The 13,362-nt window shown below is 45.8% G+C and overlaps 1 protein-coding gene across 2 annotated transcripts in view; it reads right to left on the bottom strand.

Annotated features, from left to right (window-relative positions):
• The window catches only part of Cdh13 (cadherin 13), a 1,096,387-nt gene that overhangs the window by 512,225 nt on the left and 570,800 nt on the right, over positions 1-13,362 (bottom strand). The gene's annotated exons all lie outside the window — the stretch shown is intronic.

Raw genomic sequence — 13,362 nt, 5'->3', positions numbered from 1 at the left:
GAGAGATCTGGGGACTTACAAGACTCGGGATCTGATCAAACTTCACCTGGGAAAGAGGAAACTGAGAAGACGCTCAGTACTCCCTTCAGAAGGACCTAGAAACAGAACTGCTCCAGGAGGAGGCTGACCGGCCAGGCTGTGAGGAGGAGAATCTCATCTGCCCAGCTGCCTGAAGTCCTGCAGACAGCGCCAGGGGTCTAGCTTTTGAGAGTTGTCACCCACCTGCACTGGTGTGGACTGTTGGAGTTGAGGCTGCCTTTCTAAGTCTGTGGCCCCTACATGCAATCCCTTACCCATCCTCCCCCTAGTCACCCTAGTCAACTCACTGGCTCACCAAGGTAGGTGTGTCCATACCATCACTCTGGTTTGTTGTCAGTTCATCCTCTGGTTTTGGTGAATGTTTGCCAGATCATTCCAGGGACAGGGCCACATAGCCTTTGGTTCACTGCCTTTGGTTGTTTGGGGTTTCAGGGCCACCCAGCCACACTGAGCTGGAGAGACATGTGGCAATGTAAGGTGTGACTCTAAGCCCTGGGCTTTGCCTTACCAGGGGTGTTTGCAGAATTTCCGGAAGGCCCTTGCAGCGCTACCCAGGGCTCTTTCAGCTCACCTGGATGCGGCTTCACGTGGCTCTCCCTTGCTGGGACTCAGTCCCTTGGCCAGAATCAACCTGCAGGCCAGCCCCAGCGGCTGCTCACACCCATTACTCCATGTGTAGCAAGTTTGCAATTAGCGGGCTTTGCCCATTACCCTTTGTAATTCAACACTTCTCTGCACAGCGGGACTCCTTTTTCCTTTTCTCTTTCTGGAGTTAGAATGGGAAAAGGAGTTAATGAGGAGAAAGAATGAGGACCCCAGGTGCCAACTTGCTGGAAGGGCCTATAAACAGCATTCAGAGTCCCGCTGCAGCTCTGGAGAGATTTCCGGCTGGCGGTACAGGTGGCAGAAGGCAGCTGGAACCAGGGTCCTGACACCAGCAACCGATGTCCCCTCTGCCTTTCCCTGGTAAGGCCCAATTTCATTGACATTTTCTGCTGCAGATAACCAGTGGTAACCAGATAAGGCACTGGCTCTGTGTGTGTGTGTGTGTGTGTGTGTGTGTGTGTGTGTGTGTGTGTGTGTGTGTGTGTGTGTGTGTGTGTGTGTTTCTTTTCTATTTCTTACTGTATAGCTCTGGCTGGCCTCTACCTTGCATCAATCTTCCTGCCCCTGCCTACCAGTGCTTAAATTACAGGTCTGTGCCACCACACCCAGATTTAAGGCACTGTTATAAGAACACACAGAGGAGACCGCAATGTTAAGTGTTTTTACATGAGTTGGATTCTTATATGTGAATTATTTGACATTTTTTTCTCCTAAATATGCTTGGCGTGTATGTGTATATGTGAATACATATATAACATTTTGGAGAGTGATAATTTTAGCCTTAGAGAAAGGCTGTGGAAAGAGCACATTGTTTCCATGTCCCTGATAGCAGTGCTGGCTGCACTGAGGGAGGAATGCTAATGGTGTGTGTGTGTACATGTGTGTGTACATGTGTGTGCATGTGTGTATGTGTGTGCATGTGTGTGTGTTCATGTGTGTATATGTGTATGTATGTATGTGTGTGTTCAGGGTGCTTTCTGATATAATTATTGTTTTTCTTGAGATCCCAAATGCAGGACAGGGCACTCCCCCTCCCATTATTTTTTTTAGTGTTTTTAAAAAAACATCCTCATTGCATTTATTTATTTATTTATTTATTTAGTGTGTGTGTGTGTGTATGTGTGCGTGTGTGTGTCCCTCCACATGTGCTACAGCACATGTGTGGAAGTCAAAGGACAATATTCAGGAGTTGGTTTTCCCCTTCCATCTTGGGTCCTATTTGTGGGGCTGGTGGACCATGCCTCCAGGGGAATTGGCAGCAGACTAGAGAGGTTGGAGCATCATCAAACCCTGGAAACTCAAACACGAGGTGTAACTCTCATCCTGAGAACAGAAGGGGTAGAACAAAGGTCTCTCCTTGTTTTCCAGGCCTCCCTCAGAAACAAGTGACACAGCCCTCAAGGTTACAGATGGTCACCCAAGGTTACAGGTGGTCACCCAAGGTTACAGATGGTCACCCAAGGTTACAGGTGGTCACCCAAGGTTACAGATGGTCATCCAAGGTTACAGGTTGTTACCCAAGGTTACAGGTGATCACCCAAGGTTACAGATGGTCACCCAAGGTTACAGATGGTCACCCAAGGTTACAGGTGGTCACCCAAGGTTACAGGTGGTCACCCAAGGTTACAGGTGGTCACCCAAGGTTACAGATGGTCACCCAAGGTTACAGGTGGTCACCCAAGGTTACAGGTGGTCAGTCACATAAGCTTGTCCTACTGTTTTTGTTCCCCATGCAAATACAACATTGTCAGCATCCTAGTCCCAGCCAATGACACACATTCAAACTCAAAACCCCTCCCACTGCCCAAGGTTTATAAGTCCCTGTTTCACTTGAAATAAACAGGCCAGCACCATATATCTCATCAAAGATCGTCAGAGACTTGTCATTTATTCTGTAGAAAGAAGGGCTCCCTTTTTCCCTGAGGAATATGCTGCTGGACTCTCAGGCTTGACTTCCGGCCAGGCAGCCATGTGCTGCTGGCCTCCTCTGCAGGCTTCTGCCATTCATTCCCCAGTGGCAAGTCAGCCTGGATCCCTGCTGCCATCTTTCTCCATCCCCGTAGGTGCCCATCTGCAAAGGTGGGAAACTGGCTGTTCACTCTAACCAAACTCAGCTCCTGTTACTGCCACTTAATTTTGGAGCTCTGATCTACTGGCTGTTCCTAAAATGGCCACCCTCTCAAAAACTCAGGCTGGGCCCTACTTGCCACTTGGCTCCGATTTTGGAACCCTCAGCTCCTTGCTGCCATCTGTCCTGATTTTTGGCAGCACAGGCAAAAGACTAGTAACACTATCTATGGAGAAATCTTTTCTTCCACACCTCTGGCTGAACCGGAGAAATCTCTGGCACAGATCTCCATGCAGTGTTCCATCCTTCTCAGGCTAGAGACCAGTGTTCCCAGGAGAGGTGAAACCTTTGACCCTGCCCTTTACCCTTTTCTGCCAGGAGGTAGACAGTGCTTGGACCTTCCTACAGGAGAAGCACACACTTCCAGTCGTGTCTGGGCCTCCTGGTAGCTGCGCAACCACACGTGGGGATTAAACTCATGTCGGACACTGAGCAATCTTGTTGGCTTGTTGAATGTGATTTTAAATAGCAAATTCTGGTGCTTACAGAATATATATATATACATATGTGTGTATGTGTATATATATATGTGTGTGTATGTATACATACATACATACATACATACATACATACATATATATATATAAATTCTACTATCAATGGTTGCCTTGACTTTGCATATGGAAAATGTACAGAATGCCTCAGAACTATGTAGTCTAACTTCTGGATGTCTGCTCTGTCATGGGAGGTCCTAGCCTTTTCCGTCACTAGACTTTCGACAACACCCCTGGAGATGTCTTTTTTTTTCCTCTCTGCCCAGAAAAGTACGTAGTACATAGTAGATGTTCAATAAATACCTGATTTATGCTTTAGTAGCTCTCATAGGTGTCTGCTTATGGGCCTCTCTGTTTCTTATTTCTCTCTCCCTATTGCTTTACTCATATGCAATAAATAATGGCCATTCTAAACACAAATCAAGTGTGACTGGGCTTGTGCTCTGGCTAGACCTTTCATGGTTACCCACTGCTTTCAGGAAGAGCCCAGGAGCCGTCCCAGGTGTGTTACCACCTGCTTCTCCAGCTGTGATCTGTCCTCACTCTCCCCCAAACAACATGAGCTGGACTTGGCACCCACCGTGTCTTCTGGGGACCCGATCCATCCTCATCACACAGTATTAAGGTGACCCCCCCCCCCCCCACCCCCGCTCCTGGCTGCTTTCTCTGCTCTGCTCCCCAGACATTCGGCATCACCTTTCTGTGAACCCTAGCTTTCCCCCACCTCACCTGAGACCAAGAGAGAGCCTCTTGTTGTGGGTGTGGCTGATAGCCCTCTTGTTGTGGGTGTGGCTGATAGCCCAAGTCTGGTTTCTTTTCATATGTTCTAGGCTCAGGGCATGGAAGGCATTAGATGGATGCTTTAAGTGAAAAACTGCAACTCTTTCAGCATGTTTTTATATGGTTGCAAAATGCCCCATAAACTCACAAATTAAAAGTAAATGCTTATTCTCTCTCTCTCTCTCTCTCTCTCTCTCTCTCTCTCTCTCTCTCTCTCTCTCTCTCTCTCTCTCTCTCTCTCGGTGTATGTGTGTGGCCTTGTGTATCTCTGCATTCCTCTTTTCCTGGGATTTGGCAGGAGTCACAAAGGGACCTGGATATCCCACCATCTTTATCATTGCAAAAGGACCTTTAAATAAACACCTCGCTTTCAAGTAAACTAGAAGATAGGCCTGCTAACACGGGTCTTTCACCTATGTTACAAATTCGAGCCTGTCTGGGCCACAGAGCAAGTTCAAACCCAGCTTGGACAATGTGTCGGGATACTGTCTCACGAGGAAGAGTAGAGTAAAATGAGGGCTGCTATCCCAGGGTTTCTATTGGCTGTGATAAACACCATGGGCAAAATCAATCCGCGCAGAAGAAGACTTATTTCAGTTTACAGCTCTCAGGTCACACCCTTTCGCTGAGGGAAGTCAGGGCAGGAACTCAGGATGGGAACCTGGAGGCAGGAACTGCTGCAGAGCTGATATAAGAATGTTGCTTACTGGCTTGTTCTTTCTAATTTTCTCAGCCTGCTTTCTTATGTCACTCAAGGCCACCATCCCAGAGGTGACACCACCCACAGGGAGCTGGGCCCTCCCATACTAAGCCAGTTAAGCAAATGTCGACCCATTGGCTTGCCCCAGGCCAATCTTGTGGAAGCATTTTCCCAATTGAGGCTCCCACCTCTCTGATGATTCTAGATTGGATCAAGTTGACATAAAAGCCAACACATAGGTGAGGAAGTAGTTCAGAGGCAGGGAGATTGCCTAGTCTGTACAAAGCTGGGTTCAATGGCTGGTAGTACAAAAACAAGCAGCCTGGACTCTTTAGATAGTCTTCCTGCCGAGACTACCAAAGACGAGTAAATTAGAGTTGGACAGTGTTGTTCTTGGGACACGGCAGTAAAAAGGGTGTTTCTCTCTGAACCCTTCACATATTCCAGTTACATGAAAAAGGCAGAGTTATTAATACAGTAACAAAAAGGTTTCTTAAACACACAGGAGAAGTAACTAGAGCTTGGTGTGCTCAGTAATTTAGAACATACTAGAATTCTCCCCCACAAGCCTACTATTGACCTATAGTCACTAGAAGGCATTGTGTTTATCATCTGATGGGTCCTCTGAGGTGTTATATAAGTGTTAATTAATTAATTGTCAGTTGTGTTTCAATCTCTGGCATGCCTTGGACTTTGAAGATCTTAACTGAAGATTGTAGCATCTAGACAGCTGCTATGTCCATGACTTCTTTTTGTTTGTTTGTTTTGTTTTTCAAGACAGTGTTTATCTGTGTAGCTTCTGTTGTTCTGGATGACTTTGTAGCCCAGGCTGTCCTTGAACTCACAGAGATCTGTCTGCCTCTACCTTCTTGGGTGCTAGAATTACAGGCGTGTGCCACCACACCAGGCTCTGTGGTTTCTTTTCCTCTCACACTTCCCATCTATCTTTAAGTCATCCACGAACAGAGGTGAACTATGTAGTTTTATGTCAACTTGACACAAGCTAAAGAAGAGGGAGCCTCAATTAAAAAATGACTCTATAATACATGCAACTTTGTAGGGCATTTTCTTTCTTTCTTTTTTTCTTAATCTTTTTCTTTCTTTCTTTCTTTCTTTTTTTTTTTTTTTTTTTTTTTTTTTTTTTTTGTATTTTTGTATTTTAGGTTCTTTTCTTGTAGGGAAGTTCTTAATTAGTGACTGAGGGAGAGGGCCCAATCTACTGGGGTGTATAAGAGCAACATGCTCCATGGCTTCTGCGTCAACTCCTGCCTCTAGGTTCCTGCCCTGTTTGAGTTCCTGTCCTGACTTCCTCCAATGATGAACAATGACATAGAAGCACAGAGGCAAATCAACCCTTCCCTCTTCAAGTTGTTTATGATCATAGTGTTTCATCACAGCAATAGTATTCCTGACTGAGACACCCAGACTGGCCTAGCTCTCTGCAGCCAAGGATGAGTCAGCCTTCAGATTCTCCCCAACTTGCTCTTTGTCATGGTGCTTCATTTAAGGATCAGAGGAAAGGAATGGAGGCCTTGGGAAGGCAAAAACAGAGTTTAGGACCACAGGAAGAGGAGACACATCCCAGTCTCCATCCATAGTCTCTTCCATCAGCCCTCCCAAACTTCCGTCCTTTCTCTATGCTGAAGCCTAGCTAAGGCTGAGTTCTCTGGGATTCAGTGTTCACGATTATTTTTGTTGTGATTGTTTTTGTTGCTTTAGGTTCTTTTCTGTCACAAGCATTTTGGTGGGTTGGGTAGATGTCTTAGTGAATTTCCTAGTGTTGTTTCTAAACACCACAATCAAGGCAATTTATAAGTCCACAATGATGGGGCGAAGGCACAGCAGCAGCTGGCTAGAGCACTAACTAAGAGCTTACATCTGACCCATGAGTAGGAAGTAGAAGCATTGAAAATGACATGGGCTTTTGAAATATCAAGGTCATCCCCAATGACACACCTCCTCCAACAAGGCCACACCTCTTAATCCTTCCTTAATAGTTCCAGCAACTGAAAACCAAACATTTAAACATGTGAGCCAAAGGGGGGCTATTCTCACTCAAACCACCACAGGGAGGATGTGGATATTTATTTTTATTTATAAATTTTCACAATGCCATTTCTTACTTTCATCGATTTACAAGGGCTCGCTTGCTTTAATTTATTTTACAGTAATATTGCTTACTAAGTTTTCACTTTTCAGAATCCTATTGTTGTTATTATTATTACTATTGTTACTATTATTGTTATTATTATTATTATTATTATTTATTGGTTAACTGCAGATTTCTTTTATAAATGACTCATAAACAGACTCAGGAGAGAAGTGAGCCTTTGGCAGCATCACATACAAAAGCTAAAAATCTAGAAGAAACTCAGGTGTCCAGTGGAAGAATGGCTAAGTAAAGCACAGTGCATATCCACTGCCTTGGAAAAGATGGTGATTCTGAAACCTGAGATGGATGCTAAGTGACAGAGGGGCATAGTCTGTGTCACTGTGCTTTTAAGAGGCGTGCCGAGCAGTAAGAGTCATACAGACTAAAGGTAGGATCGGGGCTCCTGGGGACTACTGAAGGGAGTTACTAGAGTCTCAGTAGTGAGATGAAAGGCCCTGGGCACCTGCAGTGGAAATGGCTACATGAGAGTGTGCATGGAGTCAGCGTCAACTGCCTGTCTATTTCACCACAGCGAACATATTTCTCTCTGCAGGACACATGGTCTGTGTTTATCTACTGCTAAGAATACTCTTTACTGATGGAGTATTCTTTCTGCACTTGCTTTCATGTTAAGTTTTAGATTTTTAACACCTAGAGAGAGGCATTCTAACCTGGTATGGTGTGTTTTACCCAGGTTCCTGCTGTGTGTCTTTCCTGTAACCTGTAGGTGCATGGAGAAGATTGAGTGAGAATGTGAGGTCTAGGGACTGTATTCCATACAGCAAACAGCTTTGGTCAACGTCCTTTATCTTTAGATGGGGCACAAATCTTGAATTTTCAAAGAATTTCCGACTAGAAGTCCCTAGAAATATACTTCCGGAATCTTCTATAGCTTCTAACACTTACCTGTTGGAATTTTAGCCACATCTAGTGGCCTGATTCCCCTCTTATTGATTACATTATAAAGTTGGGGGTGGTGGTGACCACGTTGAATTGCATTCACAGCCATCAGGCAGTGCATCAATAGCTATCAATGTAGATCCATCAACAGCCAGTCCCAGGAACAAAGTGATCACTCAAACACTGGCCAAGAATGACTGACTCTCAAGGCATCCCTGAAGAGGTGACACATTCAGGTGTCTCTGAGAAAGACCAGCATGCTGAGCCTGGACATCAAAGGATCCAGTGGGTAAACCTCAATGAGCAACTGCAGTGTAACATTTGGGTAGCTTTCAGTCCCAAGTGGGTACGGAGATTATCAGAGAGCTTCACGGGAAGTCATGACATGCCTTAGTATTTGAGAAGCAAGTTGGCCTTTGCTTCTGAGAAGCAAGTTGGGAAATTCAGAGGCAAAGACATGGTGAAAATAGGGCTAAACTAGCCGAGGACATCCATGGAAGCTGAATGAATGGGAATGGAATTCTGCACAAATGAAGGAACTCCCAAAGTGGACCCCTACATTACACTCTCTCCATGAAGACTGATCAGAAACACTCACTTTGGGCCCATATCATTGACAGAGCAGGAAATAAAGACTTCAAAGTCTTACTTCCCGGGTCTATATGTGTCTGAAGGGTCACCATTCTGAACATCAAATTTCTGGCAGGATCATCTTTAAATTCTCTCAGTGCCCCTTCTCCTACTGAGCTTTGTCACAGCAATGGCATGATTTGAAGGTTTCTGCCATCTAAGGGGAAAATAAATTATTCAGGCCCTTGGACACTGTTGAATTATACACACTGAGCGTCTTACAAACTTGCCAAACTTCTTTCCCTCTGTTGCTCTGTTCCTATCTCCTCCATCAGTTTTTTTTGTTGTTGTTGTTTTGTTTTTGTTTTTGTTTTTGTTTTTACAGTTCCCAGAGAAAGGTTAAGGCAAATATTTATGCACTCATTTGAACCACAGTTCAGAGAAAGCAACTTAACAAAATCAGCATTATGAACCTGGAGCCTTTCCCACTTGGAAGTAATCAACAGGAACAATTGAACCAGCTCTCCCTAGAGACTCAAGTTGGTGGCTGTTTCACTGAGACTTTCAACATTTCCTCTTCCTCCTCTTCCTCCTCTTCCTCTTCTCCCCTCCTCCTCCTCCCCTCTTCCCTCCTCCTTCCTCTCCCTCCTCTCCTCTTCCCTCCTCCTTCCCCTCCCTCCTCCCCTCTTCCCTCCTCCTTCCTCTCCCTCCCCTCATCTCTCCTCCCCTCCTTCCTCCTCCCTTTCTTCTCCCTTCCTTCCCTTCTCCTCCTCCCCTCCCTCCTCCTCTCCTCTACCCCCTAATTCAGGACAAATTTTGTGTAAGACCGAGGCTTGGAAAATAAGCAGTGTCTAAGGTAATTTAAGTGCCGATCATTTTCACTCGCAAGCCTGGCATTCTTGCTCTGCCTGTTCCTTGGTGGGAAGGGTTCACCCACAGCTTTGAGGTTCCATATTCCCTAAGGCTGCCATGGTCTCACACAATTGCATAGTATGCTGATTAAAATCTTCCAAAGACCCTCAACACCTTGATGTGAGGAAAGGGTTGAGTCTCCTCAGTAATGTACCCCTTTTTGCACAGCTAGGTTCCTGCCTTTCTTTGTACTCCTCATCTTTACTATATCTCTCCCACATCTACTGTCCTCGTTTATGCCAGGCTGCCATTCCCTCCTCCCTAAATGCCATGCTCGCTCATTAGTGGAGAGGCCCCCAAGATCCAGATCTAGTGATGGTTGATGGCTCTTCAGGAAAGGACAGTTACTGTCCTTTGGGGGGGGTTCAATATTGGTAGATTCCCCATGACTCAGCTGATGGCCCCAAACCCTTGCACTCAGTGTACTCAGTAACAAAGGGGAAATGAGGTTGGAAGGGAGATGAGGTGGCGAGCACAGGGGGGAGTGAGAGGGAGGTTTGAATGGAAGGATGTGAACAAAATACATTGTATAGATGTGTGAGATTTCAAAGAATAAACTTCTTTAAATCATTAAAAATGTCACCCTCAGGCCTGCCTTTATTGTTGCTCTGGATTGCCCTCTGGGTGACCTGGAAGCTCCTATCCAAAAGCAAAGCTAGCTTTTGGACTAGATCATTTCTGTCAGAAGCCCAGGATTGGGATGAAGAGGAGGAACAGGATGCCAAGTCCTGAGTCCACTGTTTCAGAAACATCCCACCAGTCCATGTATCGAGTCTTTGACAAAGTAAATCCACCGGAACAACTCGAGAACAGCATAAGCCTTGCATATGCTTATGCTCAAACATGGCACATGCCATGGCTGCTTCTGCCCCTGTTGATTCATTTCATTCTTGAGCCTTGGTATCATAACTGTGCTCATATATTAAAGTCTCAGGATCCCATCCCTGGACCAGTATCCCACCAATGTGGTGGCCATCTTTGGGACTAATTATTCTCTTGCCTCTCAGCTCACTGTACCTAGCTCACCTCAGTTAGGACTTCCTTGATGACCTTAGTAAGCATACCGGTGCCTTCCATTGCACCTCGCCCTCTCTGCCCATCACTCTGCATCAGTTTTCATGGGACACTTGGCACCCTCACCATTATGCTCACTATCTCTATTAAGTGTTTAAACATAAAGCCCTCCCATTCATCAAGATTACTGTTCTATTTACTGCTGTGGGCACTTTGGAACCCATGGTAGACACTCCAAGCTTTGTTAATAAATAATAAAGTCATGTAAATGAGAGCTGAAACCAGGGACACTATGGCCAAGCAGGAAAGGGAATGAGTGCATCCGCCAACAAACAATGGCCGCTGTGGTTTAAGAATGGTTTTGGACTTCAGCTCAGAGATATGGCCACGGGCTCCCAGAAAGTCATTTTGGGTAGTCCAGTACAATTCACCAATACCAGTGAAACACATACAAACATACTTTCACACTTGTGTACTCAGTACACTTGTACACACATATACATAAATATTTTTAAGGACAAACAGTTTGCTCCATCAATGTTAGGAAGTCATGAATGACCTGTGATCATTTTGGATGAAGACCTTTGCTCCCACTGAAGCTACAGCCTCCTATATGGTTCTTTTTCCTCTAGACAATGTCAAAAAGAGGAGATCATGCCAGCTGTGATCCAACAGAAGCCATGAGAAGGTGTTTCGAGGATGCATCCTACATGGGAGTCTCCTGGTTGGGGTTTTATGGGCTGCAGCATCCTCTCAAGTGATAGGAATATTTTCTCCAGAACAATCTTGGGTCAACCCAGCTGCCCAATAGCTGACATAGAGCATGGGAGATCCCTCCAATTTGCTCTGACTGTGTGGCAGGTTCTGCCCCCTTGAGACATGAGGGTGACATAGGTTATGCATAGGTAAGAGGACATGCTTGAGAGAGAGAGAGAGAGAGAGAGAGAGAGAGAGAGAGAGAGAGAGAGAGAGAGAGAGAGAGAGAGAGAGAGAGAGAGAGAATATGAGGGGCCTGTTTTTAATAAAAGCAAAACTTGGGAAGCAGCTGGCAATTTGGAGATCTGCTGTCGGAGGCGTGCTTTGTGTATCCTCTAAAGAGCAGCGAGCAGAGGCTTGCCTATACTTGTTTTAGAAAAACCGGTTGGGACACAACAAGAGATACTGTAGAAGTCATTGACAGCAGAGAGTTTATGATCTCTGCCTCTCACCCACTGTGACTGATCGAGGCTGAAAGAACTTAGAGTGGTTCTAACCTTGTGCATCTACCTCGTGGGAAGAAAGAGAAGGAGGATGGGCTGTCTGAGGTCCTCTGTTGACCCCAGTATGGCCACTTACTCCCTGTCAGCTGTCCCTGTCAGCAGTACTCCCTGTCAGCATCTGCCATTCCTACCACTAGAGTTCAGGGGCTTAAAAAACAGCCTGCGCTCTGGCTTTAATACATCCTCCGTCTGTATTCTGAACAAGGTGGAAAAGTCAGGGAAAATAATTTTACAACGAAGACTTGGACACAGCTTCGAGCTGCAACCCCAATGATAAGTGTGTTTAAGTGAGCCCACTAAGTGCCAGGTGTGGCCCTGAGGCGGGGGGGGGGGGGGTGGGCGGGGAGTGTGAGGGTGGTGATGTTATCTGTTTCACATTGATGGATGCAGGATGTATCAAGTGAAGCCTTCTGTCTGCCAGGGTTGCACAGTTAAGGCTAGGACCAGGTACAGAAACATTTGCGACACCTCACATTGATGGAGAAGCCCAGATGAAGGTCTCTTGGATACTAGAATCTCCTATCTCCAGATTTCGGCTGCTTTTGTAGAGGTGACTGGCTCTTATTTGAAAGGTCCCTACTGAAGAAAGCCCAAGGCCAGAGTTGTGTCCCCCCCCCCCCGCACTCCCCTCCCGCCCCCCACCCCCCCGCTTAGATCGGATGGTGACAGGTCCAGCAGCCAAGCGTTTACGTGGACATGTGCCTGTGTATGTATGAACTCCCACATATGTGCCTGTAGACACACATGTCCAGTCCTGACACTGAGGGTGACCATGTTCACCTAGACTCACATGTAAGCTGCCTGACCCTTGTGCTTCCAGCCTGGCTCATTCTGCCTCCAGACTTCCCTAGTTGTTATAAGCTTATCACAGAAGTAAATCAAAATGTTCTCAGGAGGAGAAGAAAAGATAAAAGCAAAAAAGGTAGCATCCTCGAGAGAGGGATATTTTTTATAGTTCCACAACTCTGGCAATTCTGTCTTTAAAAAAAATCCATTATTTAATTTTAGTACCACGAGGTGCTGGTGTTGAATAATGACCCCTCTCCTACCTTCCAGTATTTCTAAAATATTAATACCGGTTGGATTCCTCTCCTAAGGGGCTGAATCCTGTATGGGCTTCAGAATCTGTCCTAAAACAGCAGGCAGCAAACTTAGTTTCTACCAGTCATACTGTCTGGGCCCCTCAAATGATGTCTGCTTCAAAGGATGGGAGTCACTCAGTGGGGTGGGGGTGGGGGTGAAATAAGCTGTCCCTGTCTCAGCATCGATGTTGTCAACCCTGTTCTTTTAAACTACCCATCACAATGCACTTTCGATCTGCACTAAATTTGCAATGGGAATCATGAAGGGTGACTGTAAGTGGCGTGACCTTCACAGCCCTTTTAGGTCAAATGTCTGCTAGGGATGATCACAGCTCAGGGTGTGGCTAGCCGCAGAATGCCCCCATGGGGCTTTGGACATGGCATCCACATGCTTATTCTAGAGTAGATCAGGTTTGCGTGTATGAACATGTGTGTACATGTATACCCTTGTGTGAATGTGTGTGTGTGTGTGTGTGTGTGTGTGTGCCTGTGTACCTGGGTAAAATATATCCTGACACTTGAAGTGCACTGAAGGCATAAGGTTATTACATAATTCAAATGCTGATTTCTGTATTCCCTCCTCCCCCATATCTGGTTGCAATCCTTGTTCTAAGAATCTCTTGTCTCAATGCTGTGTAAACACTACTCCCCAGTTTCCCCCTGATATGCCAATAAAGCAGCTTACAGCCAATTGCTGAGGAGAGGACAGAAAAGGGCTGAACTTCC

This window comes from Acomys russatus, chromosome 26, assembly GCF_903995435.1.
Source record: "Acomys russatus chromosome 26, mAcoRus1.1, whole genome shotgun sequence".
In the NCBI taxonomy this organism is placed as follows: Eukaryota; Metazoa; Chordata; class Mammalia; order Rodentia; family Muridae; genus Acomys; species Acomys russatus.
The sequence above is the reverse complement of the archived record's forward strand: the minus strand, read 5'-3'. Positions and strand labels throughout refer to the sequence as shown.